Below are 6,477 nucleotides of genomic sequence, written 5' to 3' on the forward strand. Positions count from 1 at the left end.
AGCACTCAAAAGAAACAAGCTATAAAGCCATAGCAAGACATGGAGAAACCTTAAATGCATATTTACTAAGTAAAAGAAGTCAGACAGAAAGGACTGCATCCTGTATGATGCCAACTATATGACATATCATAAATGGCAGAACCGTAGAGATAACAAAAAGATCAGTGGTTGCTGGAAGGAAAAGGGGAAGGGAAGAAAGAATGGAAAAAGCTCATAGGATTTTTAGGGCAGTGAAACAATTCCGTTTGATACTACAATGATGGATTCATATCAATATATATTTGTTAAAAACAACATGACTTAAAACACAAAGAGTGAACCCTAATGTAAACTGTGAATAATGGTTGATAATGGTGTGTTCATGTAAGATTATTGATATAATTCTAAGTGAATTATCACAGTAACAGAAAACTGAATACCACATGTTCTCACTCACAAGTGGGTAATAAACATAGGGCACACATGGGCACAAGGATGGGAACAACAGGCACTGGGCACTGCTAAAGGAGGGAAGGAAGGAGGGAGGGAGGTAGGGAACCAAGGAGGAATGGGGAGGGGAGAGAATAAGGGATACAAAACCATCCGTTGGGTACCATGCTCATCACTAGAGTGGGAGGGCTCATCAGAAGCCCAAACCTTGCCTTTATTCCATATAACTGTAACAAATCTTCACATGTACCCCATGATTCTAAAATTTTAAAAATGCAGAATCACTTATTATAACAACCTGAGGCTCAGGTTATTGATAGTGAGAGATGTGCATGTGTGAAGATAGTGAGTATATGAGAAGGCTGTGCTTTCTGCTTAATTTTGCCGTGAAACTCAAACTTCTCTAGAAACAAAGTTTATTAATCATAAAAAGAACTTAAACCAACTCCAAGTAAAATTCTGTATTGGTGCATTAAAAAGTGAAGCAGTTATCTACTTCTATTTAAGATTTCCTCTGATCCTGGATATATATTAATTTCCGTGCTGCAGCATTGGCAGATTTGCTCTAATTTGATAGTTTTGAAATCCAGAAGATAAGCATTGAAACAACTCTACCAGACAAATTAATACAATAGACAATATGTAATGGATTTTCAGTTATTGGCAGAAAAAATTTTAAAAATAATTTTCATTTACCAAAAATTTAATTCTAAAATTTTAAGAATGCTTTACATGTGGCTCTATACAGCTTTCAAAATAGCTCTACATAAATTATCCTGTTTTATTGTTTTTAACATTCATGTGTTATAGCTTGAGTGTGTCCTCCAAATTTGGAAACTTAATTCCCAATGCAGCAGTGTTAGCAGGTAGGACGTTTTTTTAAAGTCTTTTAATTTTTATTACAGAAAAACGCTTCATTTCTTTATTTTCCTTTCTGACTCTGTGCTTGTGTCTTCAACACTTTCACAACGATTTTCTGCTCCTCGATAAGAAAAACATCCTTGATCCTGTCACGAACACATTTTTCACACATGGAACCACCATAGGCCCTGCTGACATATTTTTGTGTTTTAGATCACCTCATAAGAACTTTAGGTCTCATAGCACGAACCCCTGGAAGTCTTCCTGGGTACACACCACACACAGACTTTGGTGCTTTCCCAACCTTCTCGGTATGTAGGTAAACAATCCTATTACCAGGGATTCGGGATAGCCTAGTTTTGTAGGAAAGCCTACAACGGTATGTCAAATGCTGGACCATTCTGAGTGCCTTTGCACAGCGTCCCCAGAAGAGCAGAAGGTAGGACTTTTAAAAGGTGATTAGGTTATGAGGGTTCGGCCCTCATGAATGGATTAATATCATTGCCATGGGATTGGGCTTGTTATGATGAGAGTGGGTTTTTTATAAAAGTGAGTTCCGAGCAGCCAACAGACACATGAAGAAATGTTCAACCTCATTAATCATTACGGAGATGCAAATCAAAACCACATTGAGATACCACCTAACTCCAGTCAGAATGGCAATTATCAATAACAAAAAATAACAGTTGCTGGAGAGGGTGTGGTGAAAAGGGAACACTTCTACACTGTTAAGTGAGAGTGCAACCTCTGTGGAAAACAGTGTGGCGATTCCTAAAGGTTCTAAATATCAACCTCCCATATGACCCCGCAATCCCCCTACTGGGAATATACCCTGAAGAACTCAAAACACTCTATCAAAAAGATACCTGCACATGTATGTTTATCGCAGCATTGCTCACAATAGCAAGAACCTGGAACCAACCATGCTGTCCATCAAAAGAGGACTGGATTTTAAAAATGTGGTACATATGCACAATGAAAGACTACGCAGCCATAAAAAAGAACAAAATCATGAATTTTGCAGCAACCTGGATGGAACTAGAGTCTATAATACTGAGTGATCTCTCACAGAAACAAAGATCTGAGTATCACATGTTCTCACTCATATAGTGGACCTTGAACATCTATCATAATAAGAAAAGGATTGACAGTGGTGGGAAACTATGGGGGGAAGGGAGGGGAAGGGAGGTGGGATTAACGATAGTCAACATCTGTCTGGGGATGGGGAGACACCCCTTATCAACAACGGTGCCTGAACGATACATATTTGCATACCTAACCCTTAACTGTACCCCACAATTTTAAAATAAAAAATATTGATTTTTTTTAAAAAAAGTAAGTTCCGCCTTCTCTTGTCTTTTTGCCTGTGATCTCTTGCCCTTCTGCCTTCCACCATGAGATGGCACCAACAAAAATCTTGCCAGATACCAACCCCTTCAGAGTGGACCTCCTAGCCTCCAGAAACGTGAAAAATAAAATTCAACTTCTTAATAATTATTCAGTCTGTGGTATTCTATTATAGAAACACAAAATGGACTAAGATATGCAATGTAGGCATTTGTTAACCTGATTTCAGAGGAGGGAACTAAAGTATGTTGTGACTAATCAGTATCTCCATGGTTAATCACCCAAAAAACCATATCTAGAACCCAAGACTGCAACCTTCAAAACTCTTTGCTGGTTTTTTCCTACCACTTTGCCTTTCTTAAAACAATCTTGGCGGCAGCAATGTCAATTGAGAAGTTTGATAATTGTTTTTAAACAATAGATTACTATACAGATGTCAACCCTATTATCCACACCCACAGATTCAACCAATTCCAGATCAAAAATATTTGAAAATCAATACACCAATAGAAAAATACAAATTAGAAAAATACAATGTAATAACTGTTTACATAGTAGCATGTACATTGTACTATGTATTATAGTCTAGAGATGATTTAAAGTATATGGGAGGATATGTGTAGGGTATATGCAAAGAGTATGCCATTTTATATATGGAAGAATTTGAGCATCAGATTTTGATACCTGTGTGGAGGTCCTGGAATAAGTTCCTTACTAATACCAAGGGATGGAATGTAAATGGTCATTGTTTGCAGAGATCTTATTGAGACCCAGCTTTTGACTGAGCACTCTGAACACTTTTCTTCTTAACACGCCTCACTGTCATGCTAGAAAGGACTCTGATAATCATTTATAATTTAAAGATGAAGAAACTGAGGTTCAAATAAGTTAATTCTTGAGTCCAGTGTCTTGTAGCAAATACATGACAAAGCCAAGTGGTAAACACATTGTCTGAATTTAAAGGCCAAATCATGCAATATTAAATCCAGAACTGAGAAAAGTACTCCCTTTCTGGGTATTTGTATTAGAGTTCTTGAGAGAAACAGAACAAATAAGATATAGAAAAAAATATGTTATAATGCATGGGCTTATACAATCATGGAGGCCAAAAAGTCCCATGATCTGTCTTTTGCAAGATGGAGGCCCAGGAAAGCTGATGGGATAATTCCAATCCTCAGGTCCAAGAATCAGCAGTGCTGATTTCCCAGAGAGGAAGGAAGGAAGGAAGGAAGGAAGGAAGGAAGGAAGGAAGGAAGGAAGGAAGGATAGAAAGCAAATTTATGGAATACAAGAAAATAACTGAAAAGTATATATGTGATAAAAGGTTAATACCCAGAATACATAAGGAACTTCTACAACTCAATAGCAACAAAACAACCCAGACTTTTAAAAAATAGGTAAAGAATTAGAATAGATATTTCTCAAAATATAAAACAAACATACAAATGGCCAATAGGCACATGAAATGATGCTCAACAGTACTAATCTTCAAGAAAATGCAAATAAAAAGCACAATAAGATATCACATCACACCCATCAGGATGGCCATTATCAAAAGTACAAAAAATAAAAGTTTCGATGAAGTTGTGAAGAAGTTGGAGCTCTTGTGCCCTGGTGGTAGGAATATAAAAAGATACAGGCATTATGGAAAACATTATAGACATTCCTCAAAAGATTATAAATAGAATTACTATATGATCCAGCAATCCCATTTCGAGGTATTTATCCAAAAAGAATTCAAAATAGGATCACAAGTAAATACAAGCACACCCATTTCCATCATTATTCATGATAGCAAAGAGGCATAAGCAACCTTAATGTCTGTCCACATATAAATGGATAAATAAAATGTAGTATATACATTAAAAAGATGTTATACAGTATTTAAAAACATGAAATCCTGTCACATGCTACAACATGGATGAACCTTAAGAATATTGTGGTAATAGAAATAAGCCAGTCATAGAAGATTAAATCTGTATGATTCCACTTGTGTGAACTATTCATCGTAGTCAAAATTGTACAAAAAGAAAGTATAAAAGCGGTTACCAAGGGCTGAGTAGAGAGTCAAGGAGGAGTTAGTGTTTAGTGTCTATAGCATTTCATTTTAGATAAAATAGATAGATAAAAAGTTGTAGAGATTTGTTGCACAACAGTGTGAATATGCTTTCAAATACTGACATATGCACTTTAAAATGGTTAAGATGGTACATTTAATATTATGCTTTTTTTGTTACAAAAATAAAAAAAGCACAGGCAACTTTTGAACAGAATAAATGTAAATGCCCAACCAGCTTATGAAGATAAGTTCAATCTTAGTTATAAAGCACTGCAGAATAATACAATTAATTTTTTGAATTTTATTTTTAATTAAGAAAACACACATAAATAATGAAATTATCATTAGATAATTTTTGTTTATAGCACTGTCAAATACTTAATTTCTCTATTTGGGTAGGTGATGGTGGAGATAGATGAAATTTCTTAATTGTTCATTATTGGTGCAAACTTTCTTAAAGGTAATTTAAAAACACGTAACAAAAGATATAAAAATATACATGCATTTTGATTCAGAAATTTAAAATCTGGGAGTTTATTCTAAATAGATAGCAATAAATTGCAAAAAAAGCTTTAGCTACAAAATTATTTATCGTGGTTATATTTAGTAAAATAAAACATGCATAAATTAAATATTTAACAATAAGTGGTTGGCTACATAAGATTGAAGAAAAATAAATTTTCTAAATGCAATAGCTTCGCTTTTGGAATAGAAAAATAATAAATCATATCAAAATAATGCCAAATTGTGTGTGTGTGTGTGTGTGTGTGTGTGTGTGTGTGTGTGTGTGTGCAGTAATAGTGATAGTGCAATATAGAAATGATTACAAAGAGAGAGAATTAGAGAATAGTCTAAGGGCTCAACAAGAAATGATTCTCTTCCCTTAAAGGAATATAAGGGAGGATAGAAATGTGCCAAATAGTCTGTAAATGAAGAAGAAAAGAAGGTGAATAGTGAGAAAAGACAACTCAGATTGCCCTCTTTTCTCCTGAGGATGAGGTGTTCATCCCATAAAAAGTCAGTTTGCCAGCTGTGGTATGGAGCACTTTCGTGCATTATCTCATTTAATTCTAACAATTATGAACTTAGAATGGAGATGGAGTTCAGGGATACTCTTTTGCAGAATGCACTGATTTTTCTATACTGTATGATAGGCACATGATTTTTTAAGAAATTTGCTGCTTGTTACGTTTCCCACGGACATCTCTTGGTCTCAGTGGGAATTTCTAGTGCATGGTAATTTCTGAGCTATGCACTTAGTGCACCGTAAAAGGTTATTGTTCTTTATCATGGTCCAATGCTTAACTCAATCTTCCAACAGCCAGAAGGATGGTTTCCTCCCCCACTGAGTCTCTCAGATGAGATACTTTTCTAACATTATTGTCATTGTCTCTGTAAGTTGATTTTCCATCAGAGTTAGGACTTTGGAGAAAATAAGGTTTTTGTTTTTTCTAAGAAATGAATCTCAGTGGTGATATTAACAAGTTCAACTCAGATAAGACACTTTGTTTTTATTGCTGCAAATATGGGCCATTTGCAGTATCTGTAAACTTATTTTCTCTGTAGTTTGAAGAATTATTTTTGGAATCACACACATCTTAGCAACAGGTTTACTAATATTTCAATTGTTAAAAACATGAATTTTACTTCAGTATTGTTTTATGAACAAAGAATAGTTAATTATTATGTCATGACAAGAGCAGTAATCCTCTTTTATCATTTGAGAATCTTATGAAATGCTAAAACTCTGGTGAGGATTTTTGATGATTTGTGATCATCTA

The 6,477-nt window shown here is 35.0% G+C and overlaps 1 pseudogene; it reads right to left on the reverse strand.

Moving 5' to 3' along the window:
- Nucleotides 1–1,306: 1,306 nt before the first annotated feature.
- LOC103269022 lies at nucleotides 1,307–1,690 on the reverse strand (annotated as a pseudogene).
- Nucleotides 1,691–6,477: the final 4,787 nt, after the last annotated feature.

The sequence above is a fragment of the Carlito syrichta genome, unplaced genomic scaffold, assembly GCF_000164805.1.
Source record: "Carlito syrichta isolate Samal-C Ts95f unplaced genomic scaffold, Tarsius_syrichta-2.0.1 Scaffold309021, whole genome shotgun sequence".
Lineage (NCBI taxonomy): Eukaryota > Metazoa > Chordata > Mammalia > Primates > Tarsiidae > Carlito > Carlito syrichta.